General features: G+C 44.9%; 1 long non-coding RNA gene and 1 pseudogene across 1 annotated transcript; one reads left to right on the forward strand and one right to left on the reverse strand.

Moving 5' to 3' along the window:
- Nucleotides 1-782: 782 nt before the first annotated feature.
- Nucleotides 783-27,935, reverse strand: LOC146199939 (uncharacterized). Its single transcript, XR_014704781.1, has 4 exons — nucleotides 27,851-27,935; nucleotides 21,585-21,686; nucleotides 6,838-6,910; nucleotides 783-947 (listed from the first exon to the last, which is right to left on the reverse strand). It is a non-coding gene; the product is annotated as an uncharacterized LOC146199939 (long non-coding RNA).
- On the forward strand, nucleotides 11,420-17,682 carry LOC146199940 (uncharacterized; annotated as a pseudogene).
- Nucleotides 27,936-27,983: the final 48 nt, after the last annotated feature.

Genomic DNA, 27,983 nt, shown 5'->3' on the forward strand with positions numbered 1-27,983 from the left:
ATGGCTCCCACTAACTTTTTTCTGCCATACCCTTAAAACCAAGGCTTAAGTGTCTCTCTCCCACAATTTTTGTATTTTACTGCTGCATCGACCAGTCTGTTCTAGGTCATATCGTCTGCGATCTCCATCCCATAGGAACAGAACCATAGCATTAGGTGTTTTCAGGTGACATCATGATGCCCTGCAACTCGTACACCAGTCACTGCCCGGATTGGCATCTATCAGCTGTCCGCCGTTTAACTCGACTGCGTCACGTAGACTTGTGACATATCCCACCGCACTCGTTAACGCTTTTCTGTTTTAAGTTATGCTGATTCCAAAATGGATATCTTTATTATGCTGGGTTTTGAATATCAGCTGAAGCTTACAGAACAGAAGGAAAGTTCTTCTGTACGACACCATATTCCTACGCTTGCGAAAAAGCAACTGGTTCCTCCTAAATGTTATCAAGTATTTCTGCCAAAAGCCTCCTTTGATTTGGTGCGGTGAAAACAATAGTACTTTATTGTGTTTAGGCTCCTTGAAAAAAATCGATAAAACTAAGACAACTTTACAATTAAAATTCTTTTTAAGATGTTCTTATCAGTTCTGCTTTCTGGCGATTCTATAAAGCACATAATAGTCTTACATCACTGTTGCAAAAGGCAATATAGTGCTGGTAGTACAATATGTGCGAACTCTATCTTGTTAATGTTCTTCTCGTAAACACCAAAACCAATACAACCTATTGTAAATTGTTGATCGCTAGATTGTAAATAGGTAGACAAAAGCGTACGTGAAGAAGGAGAGTATTTAAAGCGTTTAATTCAGACGCTGTAGGTGTTCGGCCTTTAAAGATGATACTATCCCTTGGGCCCAACGGGGAGCGCGCAGTGGCCATAGCACGAATAAAAGTTCCATCCCCTACAGGTGCATGGTGACGGGCAGAGGCGATCCATAGGGCAAACCTGCAAATAATTAAGTGGATATTAGTGTCTTCACTGGGGCTGCCTGGTATTTGTTTGAATATTAGGTAATAAACAGAAACCCCATACGAAAAGAAGTCTTCAAATCGAAATGTTGGCAAGTGGACTAATGCTTCTTAAACTTTCAGTGCTGCAGAACTACTATCCGCATAATCGCAGAACGCGATGTCTGAATCCGATGTTACTTTTAACCTTTTCGACTGCGGTAAGGTGAAAGGGGGAGAAAAACACAGCTTCTTCACGGAGGGCCTACACGTGTTTACGGTCCTGGTAAGCAAAAATTACGGCGTGATGTAGGGAGGAGAGAAAAATCTGTGATGCGTACTAAGAGAGAACAAAAACGGCGGGGAACACTCCATATGCCCCAAAGAGGTTCACAGGGAAGCGAAACGGCTTCTGCTCCATTGCTGCGAGGCTGAAGGCAGAGGGGAGCTCGCCTCGCCATGCATTCAATGCTAGGCGCGTTTGACTATGCTTTCTGTCGTGGCTCTGCTACTTCGGTAAGTATGGATGGTTGTCCGGGCAGTGCTGGTTGTCTGACGAGGAGTACGATTATGTGAGGTGACGTTAACAACAGCTGGCAAGACGATAGAGGCAGTAGGAATCAACAGAGGTTGATGTCATTGTTTAGAGACAGAACAATGCGGATGCGCAGAGGCAGAATGTACAGAAAAAAGTGAAGCAAGAAACCCTTAAGAAGGGCAATAGAATAGTTGTAGAGAGCTTGTAATTCAAAATGTTCTTGTGGAAGTTGTTAAGATAGAGTAAAACTGCTTCACTAACAAAATCGTGTTTGCTTACTATGCTACAAAGTATAACTCGTATGCAGCGCCATTGCCAATAAAAGCATTACATTAAGACGACCGTCTTTGCGAGGGACGCGCAATGTGTGGTCTCGAAGCATGGACCCCTGATTAGCAGAGCAAAATAACATTTATTAATTGAGACAAGAAACACAATATTGTCAAAACGTCCAGCTGCGGCACATTCTTCTGTGATTAACTGAGTTAAATCGTCTGTAATTTTTATTTTTCCCTTGTAAGAATTCCGCCTTTCGACTCCTCTCGAATCAAAAGACTGCTTTCATATAATGAACATATATATTGCAAATTGTGGCGACTGCGTGAGACTGTTGCCAATGCTTGTTCATTGAGAAGTAAACATCGAAGGGGAGTTTGAGGCAAAAACCAGAAGACGAATTACACATATGGCCATGCAAGGAAATCTTGCCACAGAATTAAACATCCTATTAACCATAGGCACCATATCTTAGGAACATTTTTTACTTCAGGAAGTGCAATTTGATTGCAATAATGCACACTTTTTCTGAGTGCGAGTACACCAAAGATATGCAAAAAAGAATGCATTAGCACTGTAGCTCTCTCTCTATGACTCCGCTTCAAAAACAAAGGCCTTAATGAGGCCTCGTTCTGCTGATGTCTCGTGTCAATGAAGAACTCCTTGGCAATCGAATACTCTCTAAAACGCAGAGTGACGTAATTACAGCCCAGTGCCAGCAAAAATTGAGAATTTAGCAATTTTCGTGAATTCACCTTTTTTGCAGCGCTCTAAAACCAGTACTCGTGCCTCGGTGGTTGAGTGGTTACAGTGCAGGGCTCGTGAAGCCGAGGACGGCGGATGAAATCCTGAGAGTGGAGCTAGTTTTTTAAAGGAGGGAAAAAGTAAAGCGCCTAAAGACTGTGTAAAGCTCATGCCCGTTAAAAAAACTTCATGTGGTCTGACTTTCCGGAATCGTCCATAACAGCGTTAGACAGCTGGAGTCGCTTTGGGGTGCTAATGGGGGATGCGGGTCTAAAACCCCAAAATAATGTGCTTTTAAGGTGTGTAATTTTTATCGTCCATCAATAAAAGCATCTTCTCAATAATTGTAATCTGTGCATTAAAAATTAGAATTATTCTTTTTTTTATAGATCGGGTGCTCTTATGAAAGAAAGTGCCTATGAATGCCCGTATTAAAGACGCATCCGCTTAGCAGACAATAAACTGAACGTGCAGTGCATCCCCAAGGTCAAATGCTTGGGTTTCGCAGTCTCTAAGCAAATAACACCTGTTAACTATAACACCGCTCGTGGCTAAAACTAAAAAGCAGAAATAAAATACAGATTTCGGACTGTAGCAACAGTGAATTCGCTGGTAAAGTGAAGTAAAAGCTTTTATTGACTTAAACGCATCACACAGCCTTCGAACGTTGTTTCAACCTACTCGGAGCCTGTGTAACAAAAGTGCTCAACAAGCTGGAGATAGAACGTGGAGCCTAGAAGAAGAGGCAGGCACCCTCCCCCCTCCTCCCAGCAAGCAACGAAAGAAAACATTTCACGGGCAGAGTCAAGGGCGTTCGAGAAATGCAAAGCTGAAAAATGAAAGGCAATAAACTCGGAGCAATCGATGCAGTCTAGTGTTTCTTGAAAAGAACGACCCACCATATGCACCAGCAAACTTGATTTATTAATATAGGCTATATAACAGACGAAGGCGGGCTAGTTGGTGGTTGACTACGGAATGTATATTGCAACCGCGCGAAGCGACAGGGACAAAAAGAAACCACAAGACAAAAATGCGCAACTTCAACTAATCTTTATTACAAAGAAAACCTGACTTATACACGTTTCCCAATCCCACCTGATAAACAGCAGACATCATATCATATATACGCGGTAATGAGCGTGGCACGAGTTAGCATCTACATAGTTGAACTCCTTCATGGAGAGCGCAACTGAAGTAGTGCTTCTTCTCTCTTTTCTCTTTTTTTCTCTTTTTTTTATGCTATAGGCTTCAAAACGTTTCCTACTGAGATGGTTCGCAAATTATTTCAGAACAATTGTGTCATGGAAGCCAGGCCTGCAGTTAAGGAAATGGCGGAAATGTTTTGCAGTTTATCATCCCCCGGCAATGCTTCAACGGCTGCGCGGTGCTCTCTTCGTTCCAGTCTATTCCTTCGCCACATAATGCAAACTGGACATTACTTGAATGTTCAACTTCAGGAGCGCCACGCAGCCCGTGAATCATTGGCGGGGGTGGTAAACTGGCAAAACATTGTTGCCATTGCCATAACTGCACGCCCAGGTTCCGTGACACAATTGTCCTGAAAAAATTACCGAACCAGCTCAACAGGGAAATTTTTGTAGCCAATAGCATACAAAAATGAGAATTACTATTGTATAAGCACTACAGTTTCGTTTTCTATGAAAAAGTTCAACTATCTAGATGGTAACTTGTGCCACGCTTATTACTGCTCATGTATATGATTTCTGCTGTTAATCAGGTGTGATTATGAAACGTGTCAAAATGTGGTTTTCCTTCTAGTAAACCTTAGTTGAAGTTCCGCGTTTTTGTCTTGTGCTTTCTTCTCTTCGTCCCTGTCGGTTCGCGCGGTTGCATTATGCATTCCATAATATAGGCCCTAAATTTGAATACCACGTTCTGAAATATTTGCACTCATTTTTCTCAGTTTGCATTTGTTGCAAGAGCAGGATAATTACGAATACTATCTTTCCAAACTCTTTCGCCTAAGGCTACCTTCAAAATTGTTTCTGGGGTAGTTTTGTTTCGAACAAGGTAAGGTTCTTTTTGGGTGAAATTATTCTCTAAGAAATATAAAATGTGTGACATATACTGTAACAGAAAAAAAAAAAAGATTTGTTTTCAAGTGTTTAGAATATTACGAAATGGCATAAAGAATAATCAATCGGCTTTTTCTTGCCCAGTGAACAATTTAGAAGTTATCTAAATTGAAATAGTTAGTGCATCCTAATAATTTTTGAATGATAGTTTTTCTAAGCTGGCACACGTATTTACTTGTACTGACAGCTAGGATTTGTTTTCTATGTGTGCTAAGGTGAATAAAGTTACACTATATTCTAATAAGAATTAGATAAGCCATCTCAGAATTTCATATAAATTCGTGCTATACTTAAAAAGGTGATCTTTATCCGGGCATCTGCCTTAAGCTTTATAAACCAAACAATACCCCCATGAAATCATAGTCGCTTGTCGAATGCAGCTTCCTATGTTTTTTTTCATACGATATTTAGCTACAGCTAACGAGGAAAAAAATGAAGAATTCATGCTCTAACTCTTTCTCGGATACTCCGTAATTGTGGTCATCATAGCCTAACCTGAGCTGTCTAAACCATAAACTAGCCTTTCCCTTCACCACATTAAAGGCAGTTTTGTCTCGTACGTGGCACGTTTGAAGAATAGATAGACAGAGAGCGCACTTCGGTTAGTAAACTAAAAGAGAGGGCAAAATAATCATAACGGTTTCGAAGCGTAAACGCTGGGCTTTCGCGCAGGAACTTTAAAATCTGACGACCACCCTACAATGATTTTCATTGTCATCTATTCAGACTGCTGCTAAGCGTCGCACACCAAGGTTTAACCGAGGCCACGCTTTCCAAGGGTTAGAAATGAAACAAAACAGGCATAGATAGTATTGTCACATTTTTATCGACCCTTCTGTGCATTCTCCTTATCATCACCTATCAAATAATAAGGAAATCTTGTTTGATGTGTAAATATCAGCATAAATCTGGTTTATAACAGAGTTGAAAATCCAAATAGTTTCGACGTAAATACTGGGACAAGCTCCAAATAGATACGGGGACCAGCTGGAAATTATAAAACATAATAATCTATAGCCTGCGTAAACATTACCGTCACGGCGATGCGCTTCGTTAGCGCAGTTCAAGATATACTGTCCGTAACTTTTCTATTTTGTTGTCCGCATTTGCAGTCGCTGACTATCCTAAGGACATGTATTCAATTACAAATGTTATCTCCTGGCATGACATGGTGACCTGCTGCATCTTACCGACGCTCCATAATAACTTTTTTCGTATACAATCTTACGCTTGGTCTAATTCATTGCTTACGTCGTGCTTTGTATATTCAATTTGTAGCCTGCTTTTCCTAGCAAAGCATTGTCAGCGTAAATATGAAATGGCAAAATATATCCGTCATTACTGCTTGCAGCGCCCGCTTCCCACTGCAGTACCTTGAAAAGCTCTGCCAAACAAGCAAGACTAGCTTTTTGAGATTAACGTACCCATCATGGTATCTAGTAAATGTTGAATGACTTCTATTATCTCCTTTTAACAACTTCCCATGTAAGCTGCACGGGTAGGTAATTCACAAACACAACTTTTTTGAAAGAGCATAATTCTCCCTCCAATAGCCAACGCACATTTTGTAAGCATGATTTGCGTAACTGATCATCAAACTGATGGCATTAAAACATTTATGAACCGATTTGCTGAGAATATTTCCTGTTTTTATTCCTTGCTAACATTCATAAGAAGCCAAATACAACGCTCAAGTACTGACACCTCCACACAAATGGTATCGCATTCCCATGCATGCCTGTAGCAATTTTGTGGTGAATATTTGTTTAGAATTATAATTCAATATTCCGTTTGACACCCAATACATGTTTTCTGCCGGCCACATTTACAGGTTACCATCGCAATATGATAAAGTTGAAGTGAAACAACTACTGAAACTATGTGCGCTAACTGACCGCTCGTTTGTGTTTCAGGCCGACTGTGTAGTTGTGCATCCCTTGACATTCTGTAGGCATCTATGACCTGAAGTGGTAATCACTTTTGTTGGCTCTAAAGTTACTTCTGCGTCAATATCATGCTTCTCGCTTCATGATAAATTTAAATAACTGAATCGTGTACTTAACCTGTAGGCTGCGAAAATTCGTGAGAAAAATGTGGCGAAGTTTTTATTAACTGCAAATGTCAAATTGTTGCTTATATTATTTACAAACGAATATAAAGGGGTGTAAAAGAGTATGTGAAGATTCATGTGCTTTGACCAGCACATCTCTCTCTTGAAATCAATTACATACTTGACCAACGCAACTGTAGTTCTCATGTGTCCCCGGATTTTGGGGGCATTGCTCCTTCGCACTACTTGCAGCCCTGTAAAAGTGAACCGTTGGAAGCATCAATATTTTATCTTTATTATAGGATCAAGAGATCATGGTTCATAAGCCATGTGCTACTGAGACGCTCGCTACAACCATTATGATGTTACTTCTATAACTAATCTTATTACTACTTTTACCAGAGTATTTAGTGCTTTGGAAATATGCCGAATATCACGGTTCATGCTCGGTCCTTTATATTCCTCAAATATAATAATGACTTGTGCATTCCATGAGATCATTTGTTTGCTGATTATTGTGTTGCCTTTCGTGAAACTAACAGTTCCGACAACTTGCAACGCAACATAGATGCTACCTTTAACTGTTGTAATTGGTGGAAAATGGATTTTAGTACCTCTAAATGTAAATTCTTCGTGTATCTAGGATTTCATCATTTTCAAGACTCTACATTCAAAGTAATACAGTTCTCGTGTCCGTCAGTCTCTACCGTTAGCTAGGAGTTGAAATCTCTTCCGGTCTCACTTGGCCACTTCCCATTAATACGATAATTCAATATACTAATCGCATGCTTTTCGTCGTAATTTTCTTCTGCCCCTAGTTCTCTTAGACCCATATTGTGCAAACCACTTGTCCGTAGTAAACTGGTATACGCTTTGTCCATCTGGTACCCATATTGAGCCACGCCCGTAAAGTGGTTCAGAATAACTCCGTTCGTTTCATCCTGCACAAATATTAACGTACCGCTAATATATCAGCAATGAAGTGCATTTTAAACCTCCCTTAATAGGCTTCTCGTCATAAATTTTCGCGCATTTGTTTTCTTTTTTTTTCACAAAACATTTCACACTTGGCCAAAATTGTATACCGTACTCAGTCCCCCATCTTCGTACATCTCTCCTCGAATGCATCATGGTCACAGGGTTGGGATCTCTCTGTTCAGAACAAAAACATACTGCGTGTCGTTCAGTCCTCGTCTCCCAAAGACTGGAACTACCTACCCGCACCGATTGCCAGCATTGAAGTCATTGATAATTTCCATACTGTCGTAGCTAACACTGCATATGTAGTTGACTGACATGTATGCGTTATTTTCTTTTTTTTTCTGTTGTAACGTTTTGCAACCTCTACTCCCCTCTGTAATGCCTCTGGCCTTGAGAGTGAAACCTAAATACAAATACATAATAATAATAACGAAAAAAAAAACATGAAAGTGTCAGTGAAATCTTGGTCTTTTCAGCGCGAAGCGCAATACACGGATATAATTGAAATACGAATGAAGGCGGAAGTTTGTGAGAATGCATACATTTTCCTGCTTTACCACTTAAGAACATCTCAAGGAGAGCACTCTGGCCGCTTGCTTTTTTCATAGGTTAAGCACTGCAGCAAGCAGAAGCTATGTCGTATTTGTAGATCATCTGCCTCATGTGCAAGGGAACTATGGTTTAAAATCTGATGCTACGCGATTCTCGATAAGTATTATCTAGATGGCCTGGCTTCCGTAAAGTGGACTTAGCTATTATCCTTGCTCGTCACTGATTTGAAGCCACTGAGGTCTGTCGTGTCACCTGGCCTGAAGAGAGAATGGGCGGTGAAGATGCGCTAAAAATAGTTGAGGCTAAGGCCGCATCCGTGCAGTGTGCCATGAAGCTCACCAAGCATAACAGGGTAGAACTGTGCGACACTCGAGAAGCTACCCCCATTTAGGCCAAAGCACGCTCAATTTTACAGGCAGCACAAGACAATGGTCCGATACTGGAAATATATTGGCAAACGGCTGTCCTAAAGCGGTCCAGCATTGCTGAAATTTCCCAGCATAAGTTTGGCCAGTACACAACACATCCAATGGTGGACCAAGCTCCACGTGTTCTCCCAATGTTGTTACGGCCGTTTTTAAATACTGGCAACGTTGAACCAGCTTTCCGTTTGCTAATTTGGGTCCCAGCACACATGTTCGTCCCCGGCAATGAGGCGGCCCATGATTTAGCCCGAGATCTCTACGTCCGGGCAAACACGGAGCCGCCCGACTGCCAGGAGATGAACGAACGTGTGCAAAACTGTACAGATATAATCGAAAATTATATATTAGGAAGACGTCTGATGCCGCCATAAAATTCTGGCTTAAATAATAAAGAGGCCATAGCCTTGCGGCGATTACAAGCCGGAAATTTCCCAAATCCTAACTGGTTGTTTTACACCCAGATAGCGAGGGGAAACCTCGACCATATATTTTGGGAATGCCCTAAGTCTCCGGGCGCTAGGGGCCACATTAAAAATAGAGAAGCATGGGTGAGCCTGCTGCGAAGCAACGTCCCCGCTGACCAGCAAAGAGCCGTCCGCCTGGCGGCTGAGGCCGCGAATAACCAATGTATATTCGCCAGTCCTTAGTCGCGGAGGTTCCAGCCCCCGTTCCTAAGGCCTGTGTGCAAGGAGCGGTGAATGGGGAGCCTCCTAAATCGGTGGAAAATAAAGTTTTAACCAATCAATCAATCTATTCCTCCGATATTTTAATAGTCGCTTGTAAAGACTGGCAACATTGGGCCAGTTTTTCATGTGTCCTTCCGGCATTGGACTAGCGATATTTAGAAATCGGCAACGTTTTACCAGATTATCTTCTGTTTTTCGATGTCGGGATATTTTCCTAAGAAAATGACAACATCGCGCTAGTATTTCTTGCGTCGTCTCGATATCGGAAGAAACATATTTAAAATTGGTGACACTGAACAAACTTGTATCGTGTTCTCCCGATACCATCCGTTCCGTTTCTAACCGGCTATATTGGACCAGTTCATTGTGTCCTCCTGATATCGGCTGTGCCGTTTCTGAAAACTGACTACATTGGAAAAGTTTGCATTCGGTTTTCTGATACTCAATATACCGTTTAAAATGACGCCGAAGATAGACCAAATTGTACCCCAATCTCCCGATGCTGTGTCACGTAAAAAACTTGGCTATGATTGATTACAATGACCTTTCAAACTAAACAGGGTTCCGAATTTTTCTATTTTAACAAACATATAGAAGCCATTCCATGGCATTTCTGACACTAGCTTTCAGGCAAATAGCATTCAAATGCATTCACAGCATGCAGCCACCAAGGTTAGGTTCTGCAGTCCGCTAATTTGTTTTGCAGATGGTATTCATATGATTCCTTAATTTACTACACTTTTGTTCCTAAGCAAAGTGCGCGAACCCTCCATACATGAAATCGTGAATAAATAGTTTTAAAACATGCTATGATTAAATTGTGTTTTTGCGGAATGGGGGCTGGCGGAAGTCATATTACAATTCTTAGATCAACAAGGCTATTAACCGAGACTGAATTACATGATTAAATACTTGGCGCTCCTAGCGGCTCATGAACCTTAATGGATTATCATTATTAAATGACTATGGACGTTTGTAATATCGCGCACATGACATTACATCAGCAGTCAGTCTGTCGATACTGTTGACTGACTGCTGATGTACGGGACGCAGTTGTATTGCATAAGTCTCCTCCCATAGCCAGGCTCATGTCTGGCGAGGGCCCGTAAATCCAAGCCTCTGGGTGGCTGGAGCGGGACTACAACACGGGTGAGCAGACACCCAAGAGCCCTCCGCGGAAGCGGAGAGGACTCAGCTGTGACCTGATGAAGAGGGACAGGTCAGCCTGGTGGCATTAATTTGTCATCGAGCAAACTAATTCAGTTTTTCCGATGATGGGTGGATTGACTTTTGGTTGGTCACTGGGAGGGGCTGCGTCCTCCTGTAACCGAGAGGGGTGCAACCATTGGCGATGAAGCTCTGAGGAATAAGGCTGGGAGCAATGGCGCGCTCCTGTAATCGAGAGAGGCCACGCCGGTGAATGCTCAGACGGCCGACTGGAACCTCGGAGCCTTGTGCACTCTGAGGAAGTCTATCCCACTAAAGTGGGATAGATTCTCGGGCTTAGGAACTGTGCTACGGTGGGACCCACCGAAAATGACAGCCTTTACCGATGATGTACCCTATTGATAAACGGGACTAGGGATAAGGCTGGGGAGCTCCCAACTCCTTGTAATCTAAGGTGGAAGCCGCTGGAGTTGGAGGTGACCACTCCTCGTAGCGGGAAATAAGAGTCTGTTCACCCGCCGGTGCAGTCCAGGGATGGGCTGTGCCGGCTAAGTCTCTATGTAAGGACGCCGCAGGGGAATCCCCGCTGACTAATCAGGGGTAGGGGCAACCCTGTGTAACCCAGCCCACGAGGAGGCATGGGGGCGCTGTTAGAGACTGTCTTCACTCCCCCTCCGGCGTACGCCAGGGACGTCCCGGGAAACACTCAGGCCTGCAGGCGTCTCAGCAGGCTAAGAGAGTGAAGACGAAACGAAAGCAGAACTGGTGCAAGCACCCTTTGAGTGTCTGTCAGTAGTACCGCTGTGAGACCAGAGGGGTGGAGGATGAAGCCTCCACTCGCGCTTCCGGTACGTAGGCGGTAGGTCCCAAAAGAGTTTTGCAACGGGGCCGGCGTCCAATCCAAGACGCTTAACAAAATTTGGTAGAATCGGGCTCTCGCGTGGAGCGCAGCATGAAGAGAGTTACGAAAGTCGGAGGCGCGAAGGAGGGGTGCACGTCATGGGAGTGCACCACGGGTGTTGCGATCCCGCCTGCCCGAGCACGTGGGTGCGACCCACAACACGACCAACGCGGTGGCAGTAGTTGACAAGTCCGCCACGCGCGCTGGGAGAGCTGCAGGATTAGTTTTCAGCTCGACAATGACCAGACGTAAACTGGGACAAGAGCGGTCCCGGCGTGGGTGTCCGCCATTTTGTGGGACTTAGCTCCTGGGAAGGGGCTCGGCCTGGGCGATCCCATGTAAGCCCAGGGGATACTTGTTGGCCAGCTAAACTCTTCTTGACACCGAAGCGGTGGCCTTGTGGTAGAGCATCCGCCTCGCATTCGGGAGGTGCCGGATTCAATCTCTGGTGCCGCCGGTTACCCAACGGTTTTTCAATGGGTACAAGCTTTCCTCCGGCCTGGTGCTCGGCTCTTCCGGGGTTAAATGCTTGGGAAAAGGAGTCACGGCTCAAATAGTTGCGTCGATGTGGCAGTGATCCGTTCCGCCATCGGACAACAATAAGTCCGCCTCGCGCGGCAAACGCCCATTATGTGGCTCTTTTTTTTACGACTGCTGCAGCTGAGGCTCAAAGGGAGCACTTCAGGTGACGCTCAAAGGAAGTACCTTTGCAAGACAAACTGAACCGCCTTTGCAGGCTGCGATGTTTGAAACTGGGTTTGGGGCCAATGCGAAAGAGGTGAGCGCAGCGGGGTTTGCGGAGCTTCTAACAAACGCACACCCCTAGAAAAGCCGAGCGCCAGGCCGGGGGACGCTTGTACCCATTTTTTCCGGTGGGTGTCCGGCGGTGGGTTTCGAACATCAGCAGTCAGTCCGTCGATACCGACTGAATTTAGCAGTCTATTCTGCTCATGCTACAGAGGGAGGTCTGTCCCCTGCTGCCATTCATGCCATGCAGGTATAGATACGGAGAATGGTGCAACAGATCAGGCACTTGATAAAATTCCAGATAACGCTTTATGTCGCAAGATGTAACAAAGAATGTTGTTGCGTTCTTTGATATGAAAGGGGGTTTTACTGTGCTTTAACAGCGATAATAGCCCTCTCGAAGTTGCACGGAGAACCACACAAGAACACAGCCAGTCTAGGCCTCCACAAGCGAGCTCGAGAAGCGCAGCGCCACTTCGTCGTTATTATCCTCGTCTTCGTGATATTCTCGCCTAGTTCACCCTCGTCTTCGTAATATCCTCGCATAGTTCACTGCAGATGAAATATTTCCTCCCATCCATCTTGCTTTCTACTTAAATCATTTCACTTTTTGGAAAATTTTATTGTTCTGCTCAGGCAAGTGTTTTTGCTTTTTTGTGATGTTTTTGCTTGTTATCATGCTATTTATGGAATAAATATAACGAAGTTATCAATTTTCACTGTGATCATTTTTGTTCCCTTCGACTTATTCTTGAGTGATGTTGCAGCACCTTTGGAATCAGTGCCTTGAAGAACACTTCGCCTTATTTCTAGCCAGCCATTCGCTAGTGGACGGGACGAATAGTCATAGATTGAGCCGACCTGCCAAACATGCATAAAATCGCTACAAATTTGTCAATCTTCAACAAAACAATTAGAGTGGCGATGTGTTCTTTTTAGTGTGCGATTGCCACGGAACTCCGGAGAACGCTCAGGCCAAAAGCATGAACTAGACGCCCGCTGCACCCATACGATCGCACATTTGATACACACACACAGACGCTAACACGCTAACAAAATATCAAAAACTAACACAACCTACAAAGAGCAATTATAAACGCGATGCTCCGCACAAAGAGACAGCGTTTAAATTTTTGAGCTTACAGTTCGAAGCGCTTGACGCATTTCGTGGGTCCAGGCAATAGCGTCGACGTCGAGGTTACGTTCGACTTGCAATTAGCTAGTCTTGTTGGCCGAAAGAGACGACCTCCCGTTGAAGCGTAGGCTGAAGTAACGTTGGCGTTCGTGGCGGCGTTGAAGTGAACCTCCTGGGCGATGCAGGTGGACGGTGGTACGAGCTTTAGAGGTGCCCCCTGGATGCAGCAGGTGGCTGAGTAGTCGCTCAATTTCCGGAACCGGTTCGAGAACAGAAGGGAGTCTGCAGTGCAGTGCCGTAGAACATGAGACCAACGGTACAGCAGCCTGCGTTGCTCCCTTGCAGCCAAGGCGTCCCTCACCTCCCGGAGCCTCCGCTTCTCTGCCCCCCCCCCCCCCCCCCACACCCTTGCTTCTCCATATCATGCCTTTTTAAAACCTCCGCGTTGATGCACGTTAGCCTTATCGTCGTCTTCATCGTCTTCTGTTCACCAATCAGCGCTTGTCATGTCACCGACTACTTCATCATCTTCTTAATCCTTCGTTGGTCCACATCATTCTTTTTGCCATCGTCATCTTCTTTGCTTTCTCAAAACGCCTCTGCATTTGGCCTCTTACATGTGACAAAGACCCCCTCTCTCAAGAGTATGCCCTTGAAAACCGCTTAGAGTTTCGCTGCCATTCCGACTTCCAGCAAACCGAATATCTCCGGCCAGTCTGGACCCACCTCAGTTGTCTTGAACGCGCCCGCAGCACACCACTCACACCACACACCAAGATTGTCTTCATTGAACAATATCACAACACTACCAACCCACTGATACAACAAACCAGAATTGTCTTCATTAAACATTATCACAACACTGTCATTGTCCGTACAGTGTCTTTATTTTACACACTAACGCCCACAAGACATTTCATTGTATAAACACACATCAACAAACCGAGAACCAAGCCCACAAAAAACGTAATCTAACTAAGCCTGTTTTGCTCTACTCATGAAATCAGCGCCAATGTTGTCTCTGCCTTTAATGTACTCCACATGAAATCCGTACTCTTGCAAGGCTAGGCTCCACCTTATGGCTTCGCTATTTTTCACTTTGGCTTTGGTTAGATATTTGAACGGCTGAGGATCAGTTTGAATTCAATAGTGTCTGGCGTAAAGATAAATATGAAATTTCTTCACTGCCCATACCACAGCCAAACATTCCTTTTCAATGGTGGAGTACTTGCGTTCACAAGCCGTTAATCTGTTACCACCAAATAATACTGTATGTAATTTGTGATTCTCTTATTTCAAGAGTTACTCCCAATGCTCTGTCGGACTCGTCAGTGCGAAGAACAAACTCTTTGTCCATATTCAGAGCAAGCAGAACAGGCGGCTTTGCGGTATGTTGTTTTAAAGTTACGAAGGTGTTTTCGTGTTCATCTGTCCATTTCAGCTTATTGCTGACACCCTTCCCTGTGAGTTCTACAAGTGGATAGGCTTAGTGAGCATAATCGGCAATAAACTCCTTGTAGTACCCAGTTAAACCAAGAAACGACTGTACTTCTTTCGTAGTACTTGGTGTCTGGGCTGCCTGTGTTTTCCGCAGTATATTTTCTTTCGTCGTGATGCGGCCCATCCCTATCTTGTGCCCGAGAATAAAGATAACCTTAAAGCCTATCTCACATTTTGTTAGTTTTACCGTCAGCCTGGCATGCTAAAGTCGCTCGAAGCTCCACTTGCCACTCGGAAATGGGACCGCGATACCCGACGTAGACTGGCGCGCGCACATACGAACATCGAGAACTATGCAATAGAGCTCACTCGACAGAGCTGACACAGCCGCTGTGACCAGATGAACAAGACTCCAAACGCTCGTAACACGTGGAACCTCCTTCGACATTTACTCGACCCAGCTGGAGGCAAACTCCAAACACGCCAACAGCTCGAGCGAATCTTCCACCAGAACCCTGGCACGTCTAACGAGCTCAAACAAAAGCTTATAAATGCTTACATCAGCCCCGAACCAGCAACCAACAACCCTTCTATCAAGGGCGCCGACATTGTCTGTCTAGACGCTAAAATCACATTTGCGGAGGTCCGAGCACAACTCAGTCGCCTCAAGACGACTTCGGCGGCCGGCCCTGACCACGTTTCAAGTAAAATGCTTAGGAATCTAGACGACGCATCTATTCATGCCCTTACCGACTATTTTCGAGAATGTTGGGCAACCGGTACCTTCCCTCAGGAGGGGAAATGCGCCAATCTAGTCCTCATCCCCAAGCCGGGCGAACCACCAACATTGGCCAACCTCCGTTCCATTTCTCTCACATCCTGCGTTGGGAAGCTGATAGAACACGTTACCAGACCAGACTCTCACGATACCTACAAGACAACCATCTTCTACCAGACACATTGTTCGGCTTCCGCCCTCATTTAGCAGCCCCGGACATTACGCTTCTTCTCCGTCATCAGGTAGTCATGAGTCGTACACTAGACACGAAAGTCATCATCGGCCTCGATGTTGCCAAGGCATTCGACAACGTCCTCCATGAAGCGATTCTTCAGCAAGTTAAGGCTCTCGATGTTGGACATCGCACGTACGCATACATTCGAAACTTCCTCACCAACCGCACAGTGCAACTTAAAGCCGGCACGGGAGATACTTCCATCATCTCTCCGGGAAACCGTGGCACGCCGCAAGGCGCCGTACTTTCGCCAATGCGTTTAACGCCTGCCGAAGCTACTGGCCGAAATCCCCCACCTGCATCACAGAATTTGTGCTGACGACCTCACACTTAGGATCACGTGCGGCAGTGACGGCCAGATTAAAGAGACTTTACAGACCGCCATCGAACGGATAGGAAATTATCTAAGTACAGTTGGCCTCACCTGCTCGGCGACAAAGCCCGAGTATAACATCATCGCTTCCCGGGACGACGCCCTCCAATGATACTTCCTGACATCAACCTCCAGGTGCAAGGAAACCCGATTCCTCGAATAATTAACATCAGGATCTTAGGCTTGCCCCTTTAGGCTAACGGCCGCAACAACGTCACGCTCCAACGCATCGACCAGTTGGTGGTAGAGATCAGACGCCTCCTTAAGCGAATCTCCAACAAGCATCATGGCATGCGAGAGTCCAACCTCCTGCGCCTCGTTCAAGCTTTCATCTGCTCCCGCATCACCTACTCTGGACCTTACGTCTCACTCGTGCCGAAAGCGAACGGCTAGAAGCGTCCCTTCGAAAAGCATATAAGACGGCCCTAGGTCTTCCCACGTCCACACCTACCCATAAGCTCATGGCTCTCGGAATATTCAATACCGTGAGCGAAATGACCCAAACAACCCTCATCGCCCAGTATGAGCGGCTCTCACTCTCACACGCTGGCCGAGTGGTACTGCAGCAAGTTGAGATCTCCCCACCGAGATCGGCCCCAAGTTACGCTGAACTTACAACGGAATATCGCTTAAATCTTCGCATTCCTCCCATTTCCAAACGGATGCTGCCGGAGCACCACGCCGAGAGACGGACCGACCGGGGTCGTCAATTCGAGAAACGATTCAGAGGACATCCCGACGTCATGTAGACGGACGCCTCTTACCATTCATCGAGGCCAGCAATGGTGGCGGTAGCTCTCGCCCCTCATCGCAGCTGGTGCACAGCCCGTGGCATTCGCAATGCAGAAACAGTCACCGCAGCTGAAGAGGCTGCCACTGCGCTAGCGCTAGCCTACCCTAACACCAAAGTCGTCATCAGTGATTCTCAACAGGCTATTCGCAACTACGATGCTGGCCGTATCTCTTGCCAGGCGTTACACATTCTACGTTCTACAGCACCCTCTTCCACATCTCGCTTACTTCTTTGCGCTGCAGACCACGAGTCGTTCAGCGAAAACGCTCAGGCACACACTCTCACTCGAGATCTCAGCTGCCGTGCAGAGAGTATGACCAGCCACCCTGCTTCCGCTAACACTAATATCTCACGCGCTTGTCTACTCACCACTTACACGGACATACTCCAGCACTACCAACTCCAAAGATGTACATATCCTCGCGCACATCGCAATCTAACGAGACGCGAGGCCGTCCAATGGCGCAAACTACAAACTGGCAGCTTCCCACACCCCATCTTATACAGCAGGATCCTTCCGGAATAGATAGCCCCCATGTGTAAATACTGTTCAACTCCGACGATTCTCATACACATGGCGTGGACTTGTACACACTACAACACAGACCTCTCAAACACCCCAGAGACATGGGAGTCTCTCTTGCGTACTTCCGAGCAGCAGACCAACGCTGGCTTATCCAGCGCGCGGTGGAGGTCGCGGCATCCCAAGGGATCCCCGCGGATCTCTTCTATGCCAGCGCAATCGGTCCTTTGACTGGTCCCCTGTTTTTGGGCGCAATAAAAGAGTTCCCCACCGCCACCTCTCTAGCGTAACTATGTGTTCTGTCCATGTATCGGTCGCCACCAGGATATCATCGGTATAATGTTCCTCATTTCCGAACCCACCCAAAACTTTCCTCATCAATTTCGTGAAAATAGCCGATTCAGTCTTCAATCCAAAGGGCATGAACTTAAACTGAAATAATCCCGCTGCAAAGGAAAGGGCTGTTTTCTCCTTCGATGATTCCTCCATTGGTATTTGCCAATACCCTTTAGCTAAATAAAGTTGGAAAAAACTTTTTGTTGTCTACCTTGGCGAACACCAACTCCGCTCTTGAAATAGCTTTCGCATCGGGTACCAAGATGTTAATAAGCCAACGAAAGTCAATGCACAAACTGTTGGTGCCATCAGGTTTTTTGACGACCGCGAGAGGGTCGTTGTATGCAGACCATGACCTCTGGATTATACCCAACTCCAACATTTCCCGCACATCCTTTTCAATTGTTTCCTGTGCCACTAACGGCAGTGGCTGTTGCTTCATATTGATTGGTCGCTCTGTAGAGAGCTCTAATTTGCAGCATATGTAAGTCTTCCTCGGTACATCCGAAACGATACCTCCCTTACTTTTTAGTGAGCTCTTATCGGTGATCTTTTGTGTTCATTCAAATTGGGGTTTATTAATGCCTTTTTCTATCCTACACTTTTCTTCAAATTGTAAGAGGGCATCTCGGCAACATCATCTGGTTCTTCTACCATTACAGAGCAAGCGACCTTGTCTCCTAACTCTTTCTGTGCTGGAACTCTTCCTTTGCATTTCTTTAACATGTTTGCATAAAATACCTTCTTGGTGTCATTTAATAATAATTCATAATCCATATCATTTTTCTTCTGTGTCACTAGTAGGGTCATTTCCATTACATCAATAACTTGTTGTCCGTGGGCAGTAGGATCAAAACCCTGTCGCCTGGATTGAGATTCCTGTTTGTGGCTTTCTTGTCATAGTAGCCTTTATAGCGTTCTCGCGGCTTCTTGAGACCTTGATGTGCCATGCTGCATGTCTCCTTTAGGTTGTCTCGCAACTCAGGCACATATGTGTATGTCGTCTTGAGCTCTGCTGCAATCTCTTTATTTGCCCACAGCTACTTGAGTATTGTCAAAGGAACCCTGACGGTTCTCCCATACAACATCTCGAAGAGAGAAAAACCAAGGCTTGCGCCATCATGTAGGTGACACGCACGGCGAGAGGGGAGGGGTAGTAGTTTCTTTGGGAGCCACATCATGGCGCTAAAAACCCTAGCGAACCATGGAGGACAGGTCTAAAACGTACCTTTCTAAGAAATCCGAGCATTCATCTGATGAGCCTTTATTCATGTTCAAGCATCATGTCGTCGTGGTGTGAGCAATATACAAACGATGCACAGGGTTTTCAAGTTAATATCTGGGCTTCATTTAACTCAACGTGTCGAACGAAACTTTCTCACCGCGAAGATGACAATGGATTGTCTTTGTCGCACTTTGTTTTGCATCATTTTGTTCAAGGTTTCTTATTCTTACAAGATGTAAAATATTGTTTTCTGCGTACCATTTGTCAGCAACGCTTCACGCGACCTTTACCAATGTTATTTGTGGCAACTGCTTCGCGTGCAGATAGTGCAACGCGTGTTTGGTTAGTTTAGTGCAATTGATCAAGCGACACGGTTTTTATATACCCTATGTTCAGTCTAAGATTTGACCGATGTGACCAGCAAAAGGCCTTACAAAGATCTTAGCCTTGCTTTTTCGTGTGCACCTGTCAATATATTCTACTTGGCCGAGACAAAACCTATTGAAGCATGTAAAAGAAAATGCCTGTACAGGCTGCTCTGAAACCGTTCGCTTTTATATTGCATTTTGTGGCTCTGCCTATGTAGACATGAATAAAGAAAAAACAAACCTTTGTGTCACGGGGTGTGAACTGTATTTTCTGCAGAAAGCCGGGGACTGTGACATGTGCTGATAGGTTCATTTCACATGACGTCATCCCACCACTTGACGTCATCGCATGAGCGCTGTCCGCCATTTGTTTCATCAAGTGCGCAACGCTGCCCAGTCGTCGCATACCAAAGCTGACGTTTAGTGGAGTCACACGACGGACAATATCGTGAAGCACTATCGCGATCGTGCATTTCGTGACTATAATGAGCTAGGATATTCTTGCATACTGTAGATGGTGACCCTTAAGTCAGCGATTTCCACCGCTTTGCTTCCGTCCGCAAGCAGCGTTTTCGCAGTTCGGATTCATAAACGAACGACACTTTCCTTTTGCTTTTATTTTTTTGCAGCGGAAAGCATTCCAGCCACACCCTGGAGCCCAAGCATGTACAGCGTAAAATGTATTCTACTAAAACGCCGGGGGAAAGAGGGCTTTGAGGGACTGACAAGTACGGCCCCAAAGCAGGCACGAGCAGGCGCCACTCTGTTCTGTATCCCGATCGTCTTAACCCGAAGCTTGTAGTGCGTGCAGCGGTATGTCTGGTCAGCGCCTAATCTGGTACCCATAGTCACACGAAAAAGCTAGTAAAAGCTTATAAGTGACGAGCAACTGCTTGGAGTTATTCCTCGCTTTCCCCTAGCGTTTTAGCGCGCTTGCCGTTAAGCTCCATATACGTACCGGGAGCACAAGGGCAGCAGTCCGGAAGGTTCTCCTCCAAGGGTTGAAAGTAGCATGTTTATGAAGTTGTCAAGCGCGTTAACTTGCACATACATGACCGCGTTTTGTATCACATCGAGTGGGACAATCAGCACGGCAGTTCTTTAGCTAAACGACGCAGAAGAAGCAATTGCACAAGACCCGCCACAGCAGGCGTCTACCCCATAAAGATGACAGCTGTGCTGTTCTCAGAGTTTTTACACCTGAAGGACCTATTGCCGAATCCGTAGACAGCGCAATTGGCAATTATTGTAGCAAATTACAGAGTTCACAGCACCTTGGATCTTCCGAACTACCCAAACGAAACTTGCATAGACGACGATAACCTAGGCTATGACGGACCGGAAGCAGAATGGCTTCATTTCTCCCGTCGTCCCCCGCGTGGCAGCCGACAGTGAATACAACCTATAGACTGTTCGAATGGGATTTTTCTTTAGGGATGTCCTACAGTCAACTTTGCACCAATATTTCCTTCTTAACTCCCTCGAATTCGGTTCTTAGGCGTAGAAACCTATGAGGGTATTGTATTATATGATAATGGTATTAGACTTGTATAGTAACTGGAAACTTCGAATGGCTTTTCGCCACTCTGATCCGCATAGGAGACCCACCCGAGTTTTTTTTTGTATACTACTTACCAATGATTGATGTGCTGAAATCTCAGCAATGTGTATCAGACTGTACAATATTGTAGAAAAATTATCAATTGGAATGTTTTATATTTAGAGGTAGTGCATGCACCCGGTTCGCATTTGAGAAATAGACCACCCTACAGTGTTTGTGAACTAAAGATAATAAAGACAAAAGCGTAATTGTTGCGTGATGCAAGCTTCCCCGTTTTGAACACCTGAGGCCGGGTTTGATTTCACCTTCAGTGGTCTTATTAATCGACAATGGAGCGGACACTTTCTGCGCACACTTTCTGCGGAGCCCTTTCATGATTCCTTAAATAATTTTGTCTTAATAAAAGCCATGGTGCTATATAAAGCGCATGTAAAAACTTCTTTAAACTGCAACTTCTCTTTATCATACGTACGCGGTATTTCCTGCGGGCATAACCCACTCATGTACTTTTTTTTTTCAAAACCTGGATTCATAATGGGCTGTAATTTATGAGACTTTTCTGGATAAGAAATTTTGGAAAACATTTATGAGATTGCGCTGGGATGTGTTAAAGTTCAAAATGTATACTGAAAATTTGAGCAGGCAAAAAGTGCTAACTACCTGAGCGCTCATTTTATGATGTAAATTTTAAATGATACTCACTGCTCTGGTAAACAGAGGAGACCAAGTAGCAGAAGTATGCAAGGCAATTTAAAAGTCAACATTTTAAGCCTTCGTATGCTTCTTTTATGTCCTTCGGCAGTCCTGCAAAAGTTATTTTCGGAAAGGTTAATAGAGAGGATACTTGCTTGCCTTCCTATATCTTGTGTACCAGAAAAGCATTTCCTTGTATAAACCCTAACGATTATTACAAACGCTTTTTGATTTTAAGGCGAACATACTTAAGAGGTCGAATGACAAAACGGCTGTTTTAAACTAAAAAATGCAATAATGTCGTATATTCATATATTATCCCGCGAAAATCACATAAACTAAAAGCTTGAATATTTTAGTATCTTCTGATGACGTTCCATGAAATTCACATCTTCTAACAATTTTTTATGTATTTACTGAGTGTTCACTTGTGCTGAGAACAGCAAACGTGCACTGCACTTCCGTCAATTTATACTGTAAACTACGGTCAATGTAAGGGGAAATCTTTGAGGACGCTATCAAAAATGAACTAGTAGGGCGAAGATCATCGAATCGGTAAATCAGTAACAAAACAGATACGTGCAGAGAGGTGTTGAAAATCTACTTCCTCGTTGATAGACTGAAAATGATACTAAAAAAAATATAACGACCAACAGCCATGTCTAGAAACATAACTTGAATGCAGTGCTACTGTAGATTGCAGCAAGCCTCATAAAAACAATGTTTATTCTATAAACAAGGCATCTGGACGGGTCGAAAGTTTCAATGTTAACAAAATTTAGATGCACATTGCAAAGTTTTTTCAGAAGCGCTATAGCAATGTCACAAGCACATGAAGCAGCGTTGTGACAGAGAGTACCCAAGAGCCAAAAACTGGGCTATGAATAGAGGGTCCATGGTTGAACCTTGCGGGCTGCCTATTTGGGGCTCATGCTGGTTTTGAAATTTGTGCCCAGCGTGCTCCTTGCCACTTTCCTCATACGACCCTATAGGCAACCTGCCATGACGTTTGCTGTGTCGATCACTGCGCCGTAACACACATCCTAGCGAGAAGAGCAAATACTTCTGAGGCGGCGTTTTAGGGCGTTTTCAGGCCACCTCCATGAGCTTACAGAAATCAGATTGCGCGCTCTGTCGAAGCTTTGTGTGGCGTATGTCAGATAACTGGGCAACGTTGAGAGCACCTGAACAAGGACGTTATCTGACACACGCGTATCTGTAATGGTGCCGAATGTGCTCTGTCGTTCATCGCGAACCAAGCGGCCAACAGCAGCATTTTTGAGTCACACTGCGGGACAATTGCAGCGCTACCTATGCAGTGCAGGTTCCTTTTTCGCGCCCATGTGGCCAGCCCCAAATACGGGGCCCTGCTGGTTTTGCAAATCATGCCCAATAGGGCTGCTGCTGCGCTGCCCACGTATGTATCACCGTCCGAATTTGTGTTATGGACAGCCGAAATAGGGCTGAGCAAATCAGCCCCCGATAGTCAAAAGTCGACACCACACGAAACTTAAGAACGACAAAGGCCATATTTTTGCGCCATTTTGCTTCTTGTTAATGATGCGAAAGATATTCCTGTATGTGCATAGCAACGTTGTTTTGTTTACTACCGCTAAACAGTTTCTAATTCAATTTTCCCTGTCAGTTTTGGTTTCGGCTTCAGCCGAGAGATGGCTAAGATGTAATAATAAAGTTTAGGTCACGCGCGGCATAAAAGAACTGCGATAGAGTGAGTGAACTTTAATAACTCCTCGGGGATCTTTTTCTTCGCCTCTTCAGCCGAGGCTGACGAGCGGTTGGCGTCCCCAGTCCAGGGCACTGCGATATAACGGCTCACTCTTCACTATATGTGATCCCTGTCATTTACGCAGCCTGACTACAGCATTACTGTGCAATAAAACGACAGAGGAACAATAATATTGCGGCTTTTAGCACCCTCAGGAGATCTTGAGTACTTTCACGTCCCACCAATCGCTCGGCTGTTGACTCCGAAAAAGGTGGGAAAAAATTTCCATTTAAATTATCCAGCAGTAATAAGAGAACGTCATTGGTGATGCATGTTATCTAAAATTTGCCCCAGCAGAAGTATAACATAGGCTGGTTCATGTTAGTCTAATTTTTGTTTTATTTTATTTACATGCTCTATTGAATATCTTTAAGACAGGAAGAGCTTGAGCGAGCCCGATGCGTACACGAAAGGTGGTATAGCTATTGCAAAATATTTTCAGGCTGTCTTGCGGAATTGACATACTTGTAAGAGCAAAAAATTGTCAATTTTTTGCTATAAAGTATACGCTTAGTACTGTTATCCGAGACGTCTGAGACAGGCGTTTATAAGAGTGTATAATATGAGTTAAATAAACAAAAAGGTGCTGTACAAGTTAGGATACAGACATACAGGATTGGTAAACTCAGCTAAGGCCCAGTTAGGGCACCAGTGAGTGCTTTCTATTAGCAGGCCAGATTTGGCTCATCATTTTATGCAGCATAAGATCGGGAAAATTTCTGAGAGACTTGAATCTCTCTTAAATGTGGTAAGACGAAATCCTTTCCGGAGACTTTCTTATTCATTTGGCGCTATTGTGTCCTCTTTTACTCTTGAATGACGTTTCGATGTCGTAAAGCATTGAAAAGGCCCTCTAGTAAATTTTTGCAACTTTTTACACGCTTTTACACAATTTTGTCATCCCTGGCTGCGTGACGTCTGCACAATAAATCGACGTTTTTGGCTATTTTGAAGTCGATTTTACTTTTTTGTGTATAAATAATTGTTTAGCATTCAACGTCAACATACTTTACATATTTTATCAGCCACTACCTACACAAACATTCTGTTCCACTATCAATCAATTCGTTTCTCGACAATGACGGTGTCACCGTCGGCAGACGCACAAATTGTTTTCACACTTATGACCTTTAAAGGCTTTCGCCTTAATATATGTTGCCTTTGCAACCATAAACTATAAGTAACTCCCATATGGGTGGCAGGCAGGCACTGCTGCCACAGACAAAGCGGCGTAAAGCGTCTTTGTTCAGGGAGCGGCATTTAGGTTAACTCTTCTTCATTCTGCTTAAGGACCACATTTGTTTTATATCTGCCCCAAAGTGACACGCAAAGCACCGCCACTGGCATCATATGGCCGTTCCCTTTCTACAGCCTTACCCACCCAAGGTATTTGTTCCTAGGATCGCCTTTGCGGGGCATATACCCTAGAGTATTTCGCAATGGGCCAATTCGGGCAGCAAGCAGCCAGCACAGTATGCCAGCCCCACCACTGCCCAAGCGGAACCAACTGAGGTTTGGCGCAGGCAGCCCGAGTGGGATAGCCTAGGTTTGGTCGCACAAAATCCATATTTCCATCGCAAGCCTTGCTCGAGCCTATTGAGTTTTGAGCAAGCAGCCTGACGTGGTCTGGCCGTGGCTTCTTTCTTCATAAAATCAACATTTGTTTGCATCCGTACAAAACCTCCCCTAAAGACACCCTCAAGGGTTTGATGCCAGAATGTGCGCTTAGTTCGCCCTTGTAACCAGAATATAAAAGCCTAGTGGCAGAGGGGCAAAATCAAATTAAGCTTGTCCCAGGGTCGGCACATTTTAAGATAATTAGCTGTAGTCTTAGTTAAAAGTCCTGAAACCAAAGGATTACCATGTCTACCGCAAAATGCAGCTATCGCGGCTCCAATAAATAAAAAGGGCCGTGAAATGCTATGCGACACTTCTAAAAAATTATTTCCTAACTATTTAAATTATCTTTGATTTTAATGACGGCGTGATGGCTCCTTTTTCTGGCCCAGACGAAAATATATTGCCTTCACGACTTTCGAACAAGGTTGCACCTAAAAATTGCCCATACACCCGGATTAAAGGGCGTCAATATAAGTTATGGACATTGCGTAAAGAAAGTAGCTATCCTTGCGCACCGACGTAAATCTGCCGTTGCTACGCGCTTCTATTAAAACAAATATATCAGTATTAAAGTTCGTGATGAAATGATGTGTTGAAAAATTGAAATTACAAAGCACCAAATCTTTAGGCAAAGGAGCGTATGAAGAGCAGCTGAATTAAGGACCTTAAGAGTTACTGGATGTTAGGCGCAAGCATGTTGGTGCCCTTTTCGAAGAGCTAACATAAGTATATGCATTCCGAACTTAGCGAAGAAAAATAAATAAACAGTGTATTAAGTCAGAGGATAGTATTTCTGACCAATCTTCGCGAAAGTTTCATGATAATAACCTATTTGACATCAATAAAGACGGTTACTGTCCACATTAATGTCTTCTTTCATTTCTTGAACGTTTAGCTGAAAGATTTAAGCAAATGTATTATATGCACAGAATATATTTTCTGCTAAAAGAGGTAGGCAAAGCTTTTACCCCTCTAAACTAAGTAACCAAAGCGAAAACGGTTGCATGTTTTGCTCGATCCGCCTCGTTTCGTTTCCGTGCGGCAGCCGCTCGGCGAGCTATTTCAGTTGAATGATCTGTTTTGGCCTGTGTGAACGCAGAAAATTCACGAGGAGTTTCACCTGGATACTCCAAGATGACTGCTGCCGTCCAATTATTGAGCGCTGTTGCGATCCGTTGGCACAGGCTAAACGACGAAGGAGGCTTTATAGCTACACATATCGAGAGAGCGGTTATATCGGTTTCGGTGGTGGCGCGCGGCGGATGAGTGACGTTACAGCTGCCACGTGAATTCCTTCGTTTCAAAGTCAAAGACGCGCACACGACACGCACGGCAAAAAAGTTGCAGTGAAGGCAGTATTACAGCTATCGCTTTTAATATTTCACCTACTGTTCATTCATTCCACTGCACACAAACAATATATCCTCTCGCAAAAATATGAATTAGGGCACAATTATTTAGCTGCCGAAAAAATTTTTAATGTCCTGACACAGATTTCATCTTATCTGGGTGGCTAGCGGCAACAACCAGAAGTTCAGTAGAGGGGAGGGGGGGGGGGGGGGAGGCCTGGGAGATATATCTGGGATGATGAGGGGGCTGGGGTGATGAGCTGGGATATATATCTAATGATATAGTGAATTTTCGTTGTTCTTCTCGAAATTAAGTTCTTTTTGGTGACTTGAAGACGTTTCAAATTGCACCACAGGCGCGCCCCGTCCAAGACGGTGATCAGAGACGACTAAATATGGATAACGACACTTGAGATTTACAAAGAGAATAACTTAAGTTTATATACAAAACTTAGCAATATTTACAGCAAGGTTAGGCAAAAGATACATGGATCTGGCTAGCTCTGCCTAGCCGAAGATGTACACATCAAGCCATAGCTCACAACATCCGACTGGTCTCTCGGGCTTGGTGTTAAGCTCTCCGTGTCCAGCCCACATTTCAGTTGCGTCCAATCGCCACGAACTTCAACATGATTGGTTCGTGACCACGTGCAACTTCAGCAGTGTGAGTGAAACCCTTTCCCCACAACGAAAGAAAGAAAAACACAAAACACAAAATGTCACATGCAGCCCACATTCCACTGTACACCGTGCCGCGTTCTCGCGTCAAGATCATCAAAGCAAATGAGCAGGGTCGTTAGCGGACCGCCGCCGTCTCGCGCCCCCGCTCTTCCTAGAACTTGCAAAGTCCGTGACCTCCGGCTTAGCGGCGGCGCGACGAAAAGACGCCCGGTCAATCGGTCCTCCCGCCGACGTGCGTCTTCCCCTTTGTTCAACGTTCCCCATCACTCTTCCCCCGGCGCCGAATGTCACCTTTCTGTCTGGACGCGGCGTGTCTATGAACGGACGTTTCAACCGCGACGGCGGTGTCGTGTCGGCTCGTATGAAAAGCATACTGCAGGTATGCACAAAGCAGCTTAACTTCCCCCTCTTGGGGACTCGATCGCCTGCCAGCCGCCCGGTGACACTCGTCACTCTAATGGCTTTCCCTGCTTTATCCGGTGATTCGCGGCGCCTTCTCGTTTGCATGCAGCTAGCACCAATTCATGCTACAAGAAAACCTACCACGAGGTACTGAGTACATAGCCGCTAATCCGGGGGTGCGTAGCGATACCTTACAGATATAAAAACAGAAACCAGGTAAAGTCGACAGCACTGCTGCTTAAAATACTACTATTTTGATTACTGGTGCGAGATTATGCACATAGAGACATATGCGCAGTATGCAACGGAAAAAAAGACTACGTGGCCGTATTGCGATAATTACGTGAACCGCACTGCAAATATGCATTTCAATTTCAGCAACGTCGTACAAAAACGTTTCAGATCCCTATAGTGAGAAATAGTTTGAAAAAACTTACGAAATGTTTCTACAAAAATGTGCGGCTTAAGACGCGCAGGACCTTTTACCATGAAGGACGATCTAATCGCGAAACATTTGAGTCTGGACAGAAGCATCCACGTATAAATGCAGAAATAACGAACTTTCATTTA

This window comes from Amblyomma maculatum, chromosome 2, assembly GCF_055883805.1.
Source record: "Amblyomma maculatum isolate TAMU_Amacu chromosome 2, ASM5588380v1, whole genome shotgun sequence".
NCBI lineage: Eukaryota > Metazoa > Arthropoda > Arachnida > Ixodida > Ixodidae > Amblyomma > Amblyomma maculatum.